We start from the raw sequence: 17,180 nt of genomic DNA on the forward strand, positions 1-17,180 counted from the left end.
GCAATAGGACGATCTTACATCATCACTGGTGAAAACGTTGCCACGGTTTACCTTCATAAGGAGATTATGGACATTGTAATAATAAGCTATTATGGTACAATCCTTGTGTAATTGCCACTCAGCCTAGTCTTCTTGTAACTAAAATCGCTGAGAAAAAAAAAGGGTATTTAATAATAATAATTTATTTAAAAGGGATAAGGATTTCGCCTGGACATTACCTACAGTAGTGGCGATAAGGCAGGTACTTCTCAGTGCAGTGGCCGGCAGCCGTGCACATAAGAGCATGAAAACCTTCCATTCCAGACACTTTACAGTCGCTTCTAATTCCACATGGTGGCACTGGGAATCAATGATGTTGATTCCAGATCCAATTATTTTATTTTTATCGAAGCAACACGCCAACATTTTGTGAAATTAGCTTACCGTCTTCTCCAGAGAGAGACAAGAAGATAGATACAAGTTTTCCCTCTGTGCGTTCAGTAGAAAGCTGGCTGCAAGTTAGCCTAGCTTAGCACAATGAATGGAAGCGGACAGTGCCGGTTAGCCTAGGCATTGTCCAACTAAGAGGACGATAAAGCCTAACAAAAATAATGGTTTGGTTCCATTTGCCGACCGACCCTGCCGATTTAGGTGCGACCCAATTTATTTTATGAGTTTAAAAAAATGTATATAAAAAAAATATATATATTTTTTTTACAATAAAGTTTCATAAAAATCTTAGTCAAACCTTTAGTATTATGGATATTAAACATGCTGGCAGAGTACATGCATCCATGTTGTCGTGAACATTTTAATTAAATAAAGAAATTCCCTATCCATAGTTGCCGTGGGAAGAGATAAAATAAAAGAATTTAATAAAATAAATTCCCTACCTACTCATGGCCTTAACTGACAACCAAACAATATATTTTTTTATGCCTAAGCTAATTTCCCAAAATGTTGGCATGTTCCTTTAAAGGCAAACATTTTTTATGCAAATCTTTTTGTCACAGATTTGACAATGTAGTCTACTTTGTTTTCTTACTTCCTCTGCTCATCTAAGCTAAAATGCCACCACAGCAACAATGTGTGTGCTACGCAAGCAACGCCTTCCACTGGGTATAAACTGGCCCAGTTAATAAAGCCTCCCAGTGAAAACGAACGGTTATTTTATAACCTAGTTATATGAATACTGGCTGAGCGTCTCGCTCTGCCAATGAGATAACCTCTTATCTCCTTGCACATAATGTGCTCACGAAACAAACAAATGCACTCACATGCACGTGGCCAAGCCACGCCCCTGCGTCTCCCTATATGACGCCGGAAATGGTCACGCTCCACCTTCCTCAGAACAATTTCCATACACGGAAAAACCATCCAAGGGACCTCAGGGCGCTAAGAGCGAGACGCTCAGCCAGTATTCATATAACTAGGTTATAAAATAACCTTTTGTTATATAGCATTACTGGCAATCGCGTCTCGCTCTGCCAATGAGATATGGGGCAGAGCGGACGCATGGCCCGACAAGTGTACCCCCTGAGGGCCCGTAAGCCCCAGCCAGGGAGGAGGGGAGTCCCGTCCACCCGCCCGTCCTAACGAAGGGGGAGAGGCAGTCAACTCCACCAAAGTGCGAAAAAGGGGGAACCAGGCACCCCTGAAAACGCACAGCACAGGCGGGACCACGTGTGACACAGCACCCCATGGCCCACACCCACACACCCCTGCTAGCCCACCAATTGGTGGGACGCAGGAGAGGTCCCAGACCTCAGAACCGCCTGGGAAACAGAACCCCCAGTCATGTCCACAAGGTCAAACTTAACGAAGGGACCCGGGGAGGACAAGGAGGCCGCAGTACAGATGTCCTCCACCGAGGCCCCCCCTAACAGGGCAGCAGAGGCCGCCACTCCACGAGTGGAGTGCGCCCTGACGCCCCCGGGGGGGACCTGTCCAGCCAACGTGTAGCAAAGGGCAATGCCCTCGCACAAAAAATGTGACAGGCGCTGCTTGGACAGCATCTCACCCGCACGAGGGCCACCGTAACAAACAACAGTTGATCGGAAGCCCTGAGATCCCGAGTCCGACTGAGGTAAACCCCCAGTGCACGGACAGGACACGACAGGTGAAGGCTCGCCTCCAACTCACTAGCGTGAGGAGGCGGACGAACGCCTGAACCACAATATCCCTGGAGCGAAAAGAGCTCAGGATATTATTTGGCACGAAGACTGGATTAGGCCTCAGAGTCGCACCGCTATCGGCCGAATAGACAGGCACTCAGGCCGCACCGAGAGAGCACACAGCTCACCCACGCGATTAGCGGAGGTGATGGCCAAAAAGAACGCGGTCTTAAAGACAGCTGATCCAATGGCGCCTGCTCAAGAGGCTCAAACGGGGCCTCCGACAACCGGCCCAGGACCAGTTGGAGGTCCCACTCGGAGACAGAGAACGTTCCACAGGCTTGAGACGCCGAGCGCCAAGCAGGAAATGTTTCACGAGAGGGTGGCTTAACAATGTTCTGCCCCCACACCCGACCATACGCCACTTCCCAGCGTAAGCCGCGGTAGAGGACGGAGCGCGCACGTTCCGGATAGCGTTAACCACAGAAGAGTCAAGACGCATCCCCACCAGATTCACACTTTCAGCAGCCAAGCCTAGAGGCTGCCCCAGAACAGGAGGCAGAACAGAGTTCCGCGTGCCTGAGAGAGGGCCCGCGGTGACCACGGAACAGGCCACGGCGGGGCCACCAAGAGCTGAATCAGGGCTGGGGACCACACAGCTGAGCCGCGGCCCGGCGCGACCAGGATCAAGTCCTGCGCTCCCGACGTACCCAACAGCTGAGCTATCAGGTGTATGGGGGGGAATGCGTACAGAATCCCGGGCGGCCACGGAATCGGTCCCAGACCTGTCCGACTATGTCTGGACGTAATCCCCACTCGTCAGGGTGAGGACCGCCCCGCGACATCACATCTGCACCCACATTCTCCCTGCCGGGGATGTGGAGAGCCCTCAGGCTGCGCAGATGGAGAAACGCCCATAGCCAGAGCCCGACCGCTGCCCGGTGCAGACGGGGGGAGCGCACTCCTCCCTGTCTGTCAATATATGACGTGTTGTCGTGTTGTCCGTCCTGATCAAAACATGCTTGCCCACCACAAGGTGGCAGAGCCGTTTGAGGACCAGAAGGACTGCCTTCAATTCCAACACATTGAATGTAGCGCAGACCGGGCAGCATGGTCTTGCCAGCTGCCCCCTACTGCGTTGGCCCGACACGTCGTCCCCCCCCCATCCCGTGAGGGAGGCATCGGTGAAGACCGTGACGTGTGACAGCCTGCTGCCCACGGGGACCCCGCTGGTGAGGGCACCAGGCCCTCCCCCGAGGACGAGGTCCCCCAGTACTGACATGGGAACCTTCAGCCGCTTCCACTTGTCTCTCACCGGGTCCATTTCGATACTGGAAAAAACCACCTCTGTATCCTCCTCATGAAGAGAAGGCCAAGAGGGACCACAGAGTGAACAGATGCCATCATACCGAGCAGGCGCATCACGGACAGCGCCGTACCTCCCGAGCGCGCCGAGAACCACCCACTCACCGCCGCTCTGAGAGGGATGCCCATATAGACCTTGAGCTTAGAAATAAGCCCAAGTACTCCACCCGTTGACTGGGAAGTGGAGTACTCTACTTCCAGTTTACAGCAAAACCCAGGCTGGTGAGGAATTCCACCACCTGCCTGGTATGAGACCTGGCGATCTTCCCTGACCGGCCGAGGACCAGAACGTCGTCCAGGGTAGAATAAAATTCGTATCCCCCGACGACGCAGAGGCCCCAGCGCGGTCTCCATGCACTTGGTGAAGATGCGGGGAGCCAGAGAGTAGCCGAACGGCAGCCTCTGGTACCCGTACGCTAAGCCCTGCAAAGGAAGCGTAGGTATGTCCTAGGATGGAAGATCGGAATGCGAATACGCATCCTACAGGTCTATGGAGGTGAACCAGTCCCCCACCTGACAGCGCCTAACAGGTGGGAGACGGTCAACATTCTGAACCTTCCATGGGACAGGTCCAGTATGGGTCTGACACCCCCCCCGATTTCTCGGGCACCAGAGAATACCGGGAGGAAACGCCGCTCACCGCATCCTCTCATGGGACCACGACGATGGCCTGCTTCGCCAACAGAGATTGGATCTCGTCGGCCAGAGCTGTCACTGCTGCGGACCCTGACAAAAAGGGTCTGTACCAAACCCAAAAATGGAGGGTGGGGTTGTGCAAACTGCAACACAAGTCCCCGCCTCAGCGTTCTCTCCATCCACATCGACATATGGCACTGCTGTAGCCATACGTGATGATAATCCAAAAGCGCACCAGCCGCCAACTGGCGCTGGTCCGTCAGGAACCGTAGATAGGAGGCCCGGTCCCACCCGCTGTGCGTTGCCAACAGTGGCGTAACTCTGTTGATAGTGGTGCAGGGGACAGATTTGGGGGCGTGGTCAGTGACGTCGCAGGGGGGGGATATGGGGGGGCCCTCCCCCTCCTACATCGATTTTTTTTTATAATACCAGGTGTGCAATACCGCATTTCCCAGGCGGTGGCGCCATTTCTCCATGCAAACGACACACTGGGCTCATACAGAAACAAGCATTTCATCAAAAAGTATTCTGTATTTTGTTGTGACAAATAATAATAAACTAGGAGGCGCCGGCGACAGCGTAGCAAAACTTAGTTTGCTTTGAAGAAGTAGCTTTCTCCTCTTGGGCGACGGTGCCATCCTTGCGTTGTTGCATGCAGGTAGGACACATACTGTCTTATCTTATCTCTGTTTATACCGTGTATGTGATGACGTATTTGAACACACACCTCGGCTGACGACCCAAGCTATTATTATGCAAAGACGAGTACTGTAGCGAGTGGGTACTTGGCCCGTGCAGGGCAAGAATGCGACCCCCATCTACTCATCTTTGCATAATAATAGCTCAGTCAGGACAGGTAGTCAGAGACTCAGCTCAGAGACAATCAGCAATTTTCCGTGTGTGGTCCTAGTGCTGGTCGCCGCGGTTGCGTGTCCGTTTATTATCCATGTATTATCTTTGGACGGTAAAAACGTGGGGGGGACAATAACTGCATTCTGAAACCATGCTGGGCACATGTCCCCGGTGTCCCCCCCCATAGTTACGCCCCTGGTTACCAACCCTGGACTCGCCAAACCGCGCGAGCAGGGCGTCTCGCGGAGCCGGGATATCGCACCCTGACACTACCAACGAGGCAATCACACCCAAGGGGGGACCCCGACAGAAAGGGCCGGTCTGATACGGGGAGAGCGGCCATCACACTGGTGACATAAGCTCCCCCACTGAACATCTTCCCGGCATGGACTGCTGAGGATAGCCTGCTCTGCAGCTGGTCATGCAAGGCGTGTGGTCCCCACACTGCCCGATAGGGTGGGTTCCTACACACTGTAGCCCTGTAGTGATATTACTACCACCCAAACCACGCGTGCCTGACTGACCACCGCCAGTCTTCCGGTCGGGGGAGGCACTAACATGATACCCGGCCTGGCGAGGGCGGGGCTGGGGGAACTCACGCTGCAACCTCCTGGGCCTCGAGTTCCCCCGCTGACAACCTTTTCCGTCGACAGACACAACACCAGACTCACCAAACTAGGGCTGACCTTCGATTTTTTTTGGTAATTCTAAGCTTCGGGGCCGAGATTCGATTTTAATATCGAAGCTTCGAAATGTAATTTTTTCTTTTTTATTATTAAAAAAAATTAATTTATGTTGTGGGACTTGTACAGCACTTTGTTCAACTTTGTCAGTGCTGTAAAGTTTAAACCTTTTTAAATCTTAGACAAACTAAACACTTTGCTTTCATGAAATATTGTAAGCCGTCATTTGAGGCTTTATAAAAGCAGCACAATGAACACAAATCTGTCAGTGCCGAGTCCGACCTCATCTTAAATAACAAACAGCATTGCTTGTTGTAATTAACCCATTTTCTGCCACGCATATATCCATCACTGTTTGATCTCTGCCAGTACTGTAAGTCTATGGAGATGTTCACCTTCTTTGCAGGGCTATAACTTTTTTAATTGTATTGCTAAATTGACATTACTATGGCCCATTCAACATCGATTACCTATCGTTCAGGATGTAGGAACGTTTTACTTTTTCATTCACACATCCATACGAAAATACCGTCTAGAGTATAAATATGTTTTTATCGTTTTCTGCAGTATTTCCCAGAACGTGAGATATAGGCACAAATGCATATATTAGATCATCAAATGCAGTTTGATACCGATCGACACTATATTAAAAATGTCAACTGTACATGGTCCTAAGGGTTATGACTGATCATGCGCGGGTGAACGGAGGGGGGGGGGGTCGTTTATAATTCCGTGATAGATAGTCGTTAGATGCTTCATGTAGTATGGGTGATATATTGATCAGAGCAGTTTGTATCGAAAATGATAAACAAAAACGCTGGAACTCACGTCAGTCTCCTCGTACCGTTGGGCGATGAGAGTGGAGCAAACAGATCCCAGTTATGTGGTGGGGATCTAGGCGATCCATTTCCGGTTTGTATATTACTAATATACGCCCAAATCATGTAGATTATTGAATTATGGCAGAGATCCATATCCACGGTGTGTGTATTGAGTCCCGCGACAATAAACAAGTGGCCGGGCGGAATTAGGGGACGGGCCGAGCTGCAACAGGCATTTCCGGTTTGGCAACTCGCCGATCAGCCACCAGGTGGCAGTATTGAAGCGTTGCAGAGTTGTGCTGAGTCCCGCAGCATCTGACAAGGCTCCGTGAGTGAAATATGAATACCATGGCGAAAATATGAAATTATGATCAGAATCACGTCGTACGCCGTTATTGGCAGAATTCGCATGAACTTGAAACCCGTCGTACAACGTTATTGCCGGGAAAAGGGTTAACAAAGAGAGGCAGAGTTGATTTTGCACCAAAGAAAATTAATTTTAATTTTTTATTTTTTATTATTACATAATCGATTTTTTTCTTCATATTTGAATCCCATGCCCATCGAACGAAGCTTCGAAGCTTCGAAGTATTTAAGACAGCCCTACACCAAACACAGACGCAGAACGTGTGGCGTGGGAGCCGCTTGACAGCACAGCATTCTCACAGGCAGACCCAGGCCTAGCTAGCAACTGGGTGTCAGCCCCTGTCCCCATGAGAAGCGAAACGTGGGGCCCATGAGAAGCGAAACGTGGGGCCGCTTGCGCTTCACTGAAAGCACGCGGCTCGCAGCCAAAGGGAACAAATCAGAGCCAGTATCCCGCTGGCGTTGGGGGGGGAGTGACCGGAGAGCGTGCTAGACACAGCTAGACGGCGAAGTTTTTTTAGGGCGTGCTCATCTAATGTAGCCGATCCCTGGGCCGCCGAGGCTGTCGGCCTTGTGATCACCTGTTGTCTTTGTGCCCAGGGTACCTCAGGCGGGGAAAACATGGCCGCTGGTCGGGGGCCCCGCCGCAGCTGCTGGCGAGGCCGTGCCCTCACCTCTGGCTGCGCGGTGTGGGGCGGTGTGGGGTCTAGGTCAAATACCGCCCGCGCTCCTGCGGACAGACCAAAAATCCCTCTCTCCTCAAGGGGAGACTGTTCCAACCAAAGATGTCTGTGAACAAGCGTTGACAGCATCCTAGCCCTCCCTGCGGTTATAGGTCAAAAGCTGAATAACCTCAAAACCTTGCGCGATGTTTTGACGTCGGCTGGCCCTAAGGCCCCACCACCGACACCATTTTTGACAGAAAAAAACAGCAAATTGAACAATGTTGCCAGTCGCTGCTAATTCTATACCGCGGCGGTATAGGCTTCATCGGGCCGACTCGCCTCATGGCGTCGGCCGGGCGGGACACCCTTCCACCATGTCAGGGCAAAGGACTGATGCCACCTGCTTCACTAAGCACGGAACACCAGTGGTGGCTGCAGACCAAAGTCTACTACTAGTGAAGCACTGCCTCACTAGTAGGCATGCAACAACCTCCACTGCGGTGTGCACCCATGAAGGGATAAATGAATGAATGAACGAAAACTCTATTAACATATTGCAGAATGGGCTAGTCCAATACACACAATTGTTAAGGGGATGCAGACCAGAGAAAAATGCCAGTCCTGTCCACACCAGGGACCCCCATTTTCAATTCATAGATTCACAAAAAGCACACCTGCCCTGAGCCTCAGCCCATCCACCCATGTAAATGGTAAACAAGCCCCCGTTAAACCCCCAACATTAGACACCGATTGACCGTCAGCATGAATGGTTAAGAGGAGGGAAGACCTTTTAGTAAAGACAGCCCTCGGCGGGGAACGGCGTCCCAGCATTGTAGCATTAGCCGCACGCTCTAGGATAATTGGAAAAACACCCAAAAAAGAGTCATGATGACCATGTTTTCCCAAATATCCTGCCTCTCGCGCCAATACATCACTCGGCTGTATCACGGGACAACGAGCAGTATTACTCATGCTAGTATCAATGCCTGATAGCGCAGGCCCTACCTGTGCACGACTTAGCTCGACTGCTAACCGTCGTGCGACGTCCCTCGGTCCGCTGTCACGAGACAAGGAAACCCAGGACAGGCCTGTTGTGCTGTTAGGATGTGCAGAGAATATTCCAGGGGCTGGTGAACTTCTGGCGAATACCCAACATTGTGTAATTTCTCCCTGCATTTCATAACAACTAGTTCACGGAGTGCACTGCTACTTCCGTGTTGGAAACGAAAAGAGGAAGGTAGAGCGTGACCATTTCCGGCGTCATATAGGGAGACGCAGGGGCGTGGCTTGGCATGTGAGTGCATTTGTTTGTTTCGTGAGCACATTATGTGCAAGGAGATAAGAGGTTATCTCATTGGCAGAGCGAGACGCGATTGCCAGTAATGCTATATAACAGTTACTTATGAAGTCCATTTGACTTATCGTGGTTTCTGACTAAAAGCTGCTCCTCTTAACAAGCCTTGTGCGTGGCAGCTCAACTTCAACATAAAAGGCTGCCGGTGCCACTGAAGCTAGTTCAATGTAAGGTAACTTGTAAGACACTTTTGAACCTGGGTCACCAAGGAAACGAGCTGTCAGTGTGCAGAGGGCTTTTTATTGCAGTTGAATTCCACATGTGTGAGGTTGGGGACAGCTGTTATAGGCAGTATAGACACAGGAAAAACTGTCTTTTCCCTCATAATTTATTGAGATCATATCACCAGGAATCTGAGAAGAGAGGCCCTAACACAGCACCCTGGTAAGTCAAAGTGACTTTATAAACGACCATTTTCACTCTTTGTAACCAGTTGCGGGACGTCGCTTGTGTAGCCTTCCATGGACATGTCAGGCTGAATAGGTAGCAGTGTCCATACAGTGGCGTTGCGCAATATGTCGGGGCCCCCCCGCAGGGCAGACCACTCCCCTAAATCAATAATAAAGTGAGAAAATGTTGCGCTCATAGCAGGGAGGGGGAGGGGGGGGGGGGGGCCCGCCCTCTGCGCGAGATGCATCCCGCTGCCCAGCTGCCCCGCAGAACCATACTGGGCTCCACTGTCTGCGCCCTGTTCGTGCGCGTTACGAAATCTAGGAGGATAGTCTACAGTGGGGGCGGGGCCCCCTAAGCTCCGGGGCCCCCCCGCACCGCGGGGGTTGCGGGGGCCTCCGCTACGCCACTGTGTCCATACATACAGTAATAATGAGCAATTTGGTAGAGAGATAGTAAACGTAGGATACAGACAACAGCAAAGGAGGTAAAATAAAGGTGCTGCAAGTGGTTTTTCTTTTGTTAAAAACAAGTGGCCTACATGTTAAAATATTAGCTTAACAACCATCACTGATATAGAGTGTTTGGTCGGTAACATCATGGGTCTCTCAGTCCCTCCGCTCTGCAGTAAACACAAAATAGATTTTCTCTATAGATCTCGTTCCCACTTTATCCCATCAGGAGAAAGAACTCCACACTGCAAAAGATGGTCTGACAAAGATAAGCAGATATGTGCTGAAATTTGTACAAATATCTAGGGTTCTCTCTTCTGATTGGATAAAGTGGGAAGGGATACCAGAAAATGTAGTCTAGTATTTTCCGTTTACTGCAGACCGGAGGGACTGGGAGACCCATGTTACTGACTCTCTATATCAGTGACGGCTGTCGGAATGTGGAGCTATTTAACACAAGCACCTTTAACCAAATGTCACGGCCCTGCTGGTTATGCCAATCTGTTGGTTGTATTTGCTCTCCAGTGGGCATCTGTACTGTTTGTGCAGTCTTCTATGCTGCAGGATTGTGTGGAGTTACAGCTGCAGCAGCCTTGATAACACCTGTTATGTCAGACCTACAAAGCCCCAGAGGCCTGGGGGCTGGGTTTCCCCTCACCTCTCCTGTGCACACTGTGACTGAACCCATTTAGTCTATTGGTTCCTTTTGGCGTTTTTACGACACACTTTATTCACGCTGCCCACTCGTCCAACACCCCAGCATTCACTCCGACATTGTGGACAGTGACACCTCATTCTCGTTGTGTTTAAGTAGGCTGTGTGTGTTCTTTAGTTGTTAATACGTCTTTGGTTAACCTTATTTTACAGTTTTCTTTCCCACTCTTTGAGACAGGTCAAGACACAAGACACTCTAGGGCAGGGGTCGGCAATTAGGTTTGGCCACGGGCCAGATTTTCCCCAAGCCGTTGCTTGGCGGGCCAGGATCAAAAACAATGGCTAATTTAATATACTGATATTGAAAAAAGACAAACGTTTTTCTCTGGTCTGCATCCCCTTAACAATTGTGTGTATTGCGCCGTACTGTATTGTACCCATTCTGTAATCTGTTAAATAAAGTTTTCATTCATTCATTCATTGCAGATCACCGCGGCGGGTGATGGACAGATCAGAATGCATGAAAACACGACTCACCATACCTTGTTTGTTGTTAAGTCCTCCAAAATCCCTGCTAATGTTTGAAACATGTCATATCCACTCGCTGCCCTCCAATTCCAGATTGGCGTTGAATGCTTTATCTGAACTTTATCTGCCAACTTGAACACAGTTGTCATCATTGCCTCGTTGTTGTTGTTGTTGTCGCCACATATTATGCAGAGAGGACGTCGGCTCGGCACGCAAGAATCACCGACCTGTTGCGATAAACCCGTATTTTAAGTATGGCTCCTGTTTATTAAAAGAAGCGTTATATTTCCCAGTTTTTTTTAACTCGCTCGCATCTCGAACGCGGAAGTGAAAGTTCGTTAGGGAAATATACACAGGCCCGGTGGGACTATGCCATTGGTTCTCCCAGTCCACGTGACCATTTCTAGCATTTCAATTGGCTATAGTGACAAACATGCTTTTGATGACTACCGGTAGATAGATACAGCTTCACAATAAAAGTCACCCTGGCGTCCCGAGTGAATATTTCCCGCGCGTCACATAAATATCATATTCTCAAAATAATCTGACGGGCCAGAAATTATTGCTGGCGGGCCAATGTCGGCCCGCGGGCCGCCTATTGCCGATCCCTGCTCTAGGGGCTAAATCCACAAAGAATGGATTGCACGGAGCAAGTTGCACCCTTACTTACAATGCATTATGAATGGAAAATGGGGGACCCTGATGTAAACAAGGCGAAAGTCTTTCTCTGGTCTGCATCCCCTTAACAATTGTGTGTATTGAGCCGTACTGTATTGTACCCATTCTGCAATCTGTTAATACAATTTTCATTCAATCAATCACCGTGCAGATTGATTGATTGAATGAAAGTGTTTAGCCCTAGGTCTTTAAACTACCTATCACTGTAATGTAAGGTAATGTTTAGTCATAAATAGATTTTAATGAAATCTATTACAATATTTTTTCTTTTTATAAATAGACTTTAATTACAGAAATCTATCAAATAATTTCTGGGAGGTTTCTGCTCATTCTATGCCTGTCTATAACTATGCCAATTGTATGCTCATTTTACACCTATGTATATTTTATATATGTTGTATATAATTCCTGTATGAAAGGTGGGTAACACTTTATAATAACACTCAGTTATAAGACATTTATAAGGTATTTGTAGATAATGAACTAATCATGAACAAACCATTTATATACATTCGTAAATGATTATTAAATCATTTATAACTATATTTGTTTAACATTTACAAATTAGTTATACATTATTTATAACTCAATATCAACATTGTTTGTACTTGATTTGTTCATCATTAAATAATGTTATTTAATAATGTGTAGTAACACATTGTTGATGCTGGAAAAATGGATATGACAAAACTACTATACCTCCATTTATTTGTTCATGTTCAACAAATTATTTGTAAAACATTCTTAAAATATCTATAAATCATTTGCAGATGTTATTGTGTGCCCTAATTTAAGTGAAGACTATTCATCATTAACAAATGGCTAATAGTTTGTTTATTTGTGGACTTTTATGAATACACACGAAGCAATTACCAGACTTGTCTTTTCCTGTTTAACAAATGATTTGTTAAAACATTCATAAAACATCTATAAATCATTTGCAGATAGAATAGATTTACCAACGAAAAGGGTGTTTAGCCTGCTCATACCGTACCTTAAAAGCGTGGGGCAGCACGAATAACTTGGCTCTGCTAATGTATAACGTGTATGTAGCTTCCATTCAAACAGACGGGAACAAACGTGAAGTCAAGTCTCACGTGATACTTTCTCTACATACTCTGGCATGCAGAGAAAGAAAAATAGATAGTAGATAAATACCTGGCCAGGGTACTCCTGGGCAGGCACGTGCACACATAGAGGCCAAGGGGTGCTTGAGCACCTGCCTTTTTAAGCCTCATCAAAAAAGTTTTTTTTTTTTTTTTTTTTACGCATATAGACTGCCCTTCCAACTGAAAAATGTCAGGATAGAATCAAAATATTAGGTAAAGAGAGAGAGATGCCCCATATTCCATTGCAGTTTGCACGGCCTCCTCAGCGTGCCTCTCCGCGGACCTATATATTTTATGCATAGCGTGGGTAGTGATGATGATGATGATGATAGAAACCGCTGTGGCGCATACAGTTGAATGCTGGTATTACACTCATTGAGGGACACGAAGAAGTCAAGTCCGATGGGATTTGGGAATCTCAAATACAAATCGGGATTGGAATAAAAAATGCATTTATATTAAACAATACAGAATATACAGCACTTCTTGGGGTCTGTAGGGTAAGCACTTATTCCCTCCCCCCTGAACATTTATGGAGATGTATGGGCCTTTTAAGTCAGTGATAAAAGTGTCTTTCAAGGATAAGTGAGCTCCTGCACTGATTATTATAGTTCAATATTCAATATTTGATCACCAAAACCCCCCAAAAAGGGCCCTTAAAAATCGTGCTCGCTTGTGCTACGCGCGCTCGCTTAATATATACACACAGGTGTAGTGCCCTTTTCAGCCTTTGAGCACCTGCCCCTCTAAAGTCCTGTGCACGTCCCTGCTCCTGGGTCCTAGTGTCCCCCAGGTTACACTATATGTTATGTGTGCACATGTATTGTATAATGTATATGTTAATAAATTGCATTTATCTATAGTCCTAATTCTGTCACTGTTTGATGTCACAAAGGGTGGATCCGAAAGCTGTCAACATTTGTAATGTGATGAAAAAGTCAACAAATAATTAACTGTATTAGACATTTGTTAATGATGAATAGTCTTCACTTTAGATTAGGGCACATAATAACATCTGCAAATGATTTATAGATGTTTTATGAATGTCTTAACAAATAATTTGTTAAACATGAAAAGACAAGTCTGGTAATTGCTTTGTGTGTATTCATAAAAGTCCACAAATAAACAAACTATTAGACAATTGTTAATGATGAATAGTCTTCACTTTAGATTAGGGCACACAATACCATCTGCAAATTATTTATAGATATTTTAAGATTGTTTTACAAATCATTTGTTGAACATGAACAAATAAATGGAGGTAAAGTATAGTCGTTTTTTCACATCCATTTTTCAAAGCATCTACTACTACACATTAAACAACATTTTTTAATGATGAACAAATCAAGTACAAACAATGTTGATAATGAGTAATAAATAATGTATAACTAATTTGTAAATGTTATACACACATATAGTTATAAATGATTTAATAATAACTTACAAATGTTTATAAATGGTTTGTTCATGATTAGTTCATTATCTACAAATACCTTATAAAGGTCTTATAACTGAGTGTTATTATAAAGTGTTACCGAAAGGTGCTATACAAATATATATATTTATTATTATTATTATTATTATTATTATTATTATTATTATTATTATTATTATTATTATTATTATTATTATAATAAAGAAAAGCCTGGTTCCACAGTTAGCACAGCTAACTATAGATTGAATATTAACTATAGATTGAATATACTGTAATACAGGAGCCCAACACAAGAGACACTACTGAGCCCTCTTCTGCAGACAGTACTACATAGGGCTTGTGAAGTGGGTGGGAAGTTAAAACGTTTGTTACGGCCGCCATCTTTGAATCACTTAGACATTTGCATTGAGAAATCGCTGAAACAGCTAAATGCACAAAAGCAGAAGAAGAAGGGATAGAGAAAAGGAAGTGATGGTCATGAGATTTTCTGTGGCAGCTTTTTCAAACCAAGACTTCCAAACCCAACCTCCTCCATTGTACAGTTTCTACGTCAAATGTATATACTTCTTTTCTGGACTCTTTTCGTATCACAAACAGTACTGTATTTGCAAATCTGGTATGTCATAAATGTATAGATGTAGCAGTATACTGTCTATCTGTATGTCATGTATGTTACGATGAATTGAAAATGGGGGACCCTGATGTAAACAAGACGAAAGTCTTTCTCTGGTCTGCATCCCCTTAACAATTGTATGTATTGAGCCGTACTGTACTGTACCCATTCTGCAATCTGTTAATAAAGTTTTCAATCAATCAATCAAACCATCTTTTAACCCAAAAACTCGCTTGTCAACACAGTCAATGGGAATGGGAATCTTTTTGTATCACAAACAGTACTGTATTTGTAGATCTGGTATGTCATAAATGTCTAGATGTAGCAGAACTGTCTATCTGACTGTATGTCATGTATGTCATATATGTTATGATGAATTGAAAATGGGGGACCCTGATCATGTAAACAAGACGAAAGTCTTTCTCTGGTCTGCAACCCCTTAACAATTGTGTGTATTGAGCTGTACTGTACTGTACCCATTCTGCAATCTGTTAATAACATTTTCAATCAATCAATCAATCAATCAAAATGATCCTCTACAAATAGCGGCTTGTCATGCACACACAAACATGCTTGCACGCGGACATATGCGCGCAGACAGACAGACACGCTCGCACGCACACACACACACACATACAGATATTGGGGTCAACAAACTGCCAGGTTACCGCAGGACATCCAATCACAAAGCAGCAGCAGGCAGCGCCAAGCAATAGGACACGGAATCACATTAGAGCACAAAGCCAATCATATTTCAGCTCAAGGCATTCAATAGCCTTGAATAGGAGAACTCCCAGTGGGCCGGGCCGGCTGAGCAGCCCATCATCACAGAGAAACACGAGCGAGAGATGGAGAGCGAGGCGTCGTTGGCCCAATTTGATTCTGCACCAGCGACACTTCCCTCCAATTATACTCATTTATATTATGATGATAGGTCTGATCTTGGCCATCAGAACACTGAACACTGAACTCTCCACTCACAAATACACATGAGCACACACACACACACACACACACACACACACACACACACACACACACACACACACACACACACACCACTCATGATGCGGCAACCGCAGGAAAAAAAGAAGTAAAATCACTTTAAACAAAATGTCACTTTAAAAAATTGAATCTTTAGAAACACTTTAAAAGAAGGAGGTACTGTATAGTTTAGATACAGTAAGAGTTAACATTGTAAATTGTATATTGCATAGTAGTGTAAGAACCAGTTTCTCAGGATGTCTTTTTTTTTACCATGCATATCTTGTGTACTGTCTTGTCTATTTTATTTTTTCGATGCCTATTTTATTCTATTTTATTATTGTATTTTGCACAATCAATGCGGGCAAGACCACCCGCATTTCACTGTATGCCCTGGTATGTATGTGACAAATAAACCTCTTGATTCTTGATTTTGATCTTGTGCATTGCATGGCAGTGCATTTGGCAAATTGACCTGTCTCAAAACCCTGCCCCTTTTCTTGATCCTCCAATCACAACTGTCGCTTACCTCGGACAAACCAAGTTTGTCCGAGGTAAGCGACAGTTGTGATTGGAGGATCAAGAAAAGGGGCAGGGTTTTGAGACAGGTCCATTATGCCAGATTGGGAGCAGCTCAGCAGCCCCTCCTCTTTCATTGAATGTATAGCCCGCATGGCACAGAGGAACAGAAGAGCCCACCTTCCACTAGCAGCTAGGTGTTTTTAATGTAGGTCTACACCCCTGTTTCTCCTCCACGTGCCAAGTAGCAACAAGACGTACAGCTTGCCAGCAGCACCAAGTGTTCAATCTGACAGGGCCTTTCCATCACTATGTGAAGTACTCGACACGATACCCCAGATAGGGCTGCAACGATTAGTCGACATAATCGACGACGTCGATTATAAAAAAATCGTCGACGAGAAATTGTTGCGTCGATTAGTCATTAAAAAAAAAAAAAAAAATTATTTAATATTTTTTTTTTTTTTTTTTTTTTGTGCACTACCTATCTTTGTGAGAGTGGCTTCTCAGGGTTCCAGACAACATCATAACATGATGATCCCATAGCAAATTTGAAAACATTGTTCCCCTGCAGGAGATGATGATCAGACTAGACACACAATACATTACACACGCACTCCTCTCACTCACACACAGCGATCAGAGTAAGACACACACATACACACTCCTCTCACTCACACACAGCGATCAGAGTAAGACACACACACATACACACTCCTCTCACTCACACACAGCGATCAGAGTAAGACACACACACATACACACTCCTCTCACTCACACACAGCGATCAGAGTAAGACACACACACATTCACACTCCTCTCACTCACACACAGCGATCAGAGTAAGACACACACACATACACACTCCTCTCACTCACACACAGCGATCAGAGTAAGACACACACATACACACTCCTCTCACTCACACACAGCGATCAGAGTAAGACACACACATACACACTCCTCTCACTCACACACAGCGA

The 17,180-nt window shown here is 45.9% G+C and overlaps 1 protein-coding gene across 1 annotated transcript in view; it reads right to left on the reverse strand.

The window, feature by feature from the left end:
* The window catches only part of snx27b (sorting nexin 27b), a gene marked incomplete at its 3' end in the record, with an annotated part of 73,840 nt that overhangs the window by 43,069 nt on the left and 13,591 nt on the right, over window positions 1-17,180 (reverse strand). The window lies entirely within an intron of this gene.

Source organism: Notolepis coatsorum (assembly GCF_963971535.1).
Source record: "Notolepis coatsorum genome assembly, chromosome: 19".
Lineage (NCBI taxonomy): Eukaryota > Metazoa > Chordata > Actinopteri > Aulopiformes > Paralepididae > Notolepis > Notolepis coatsorum.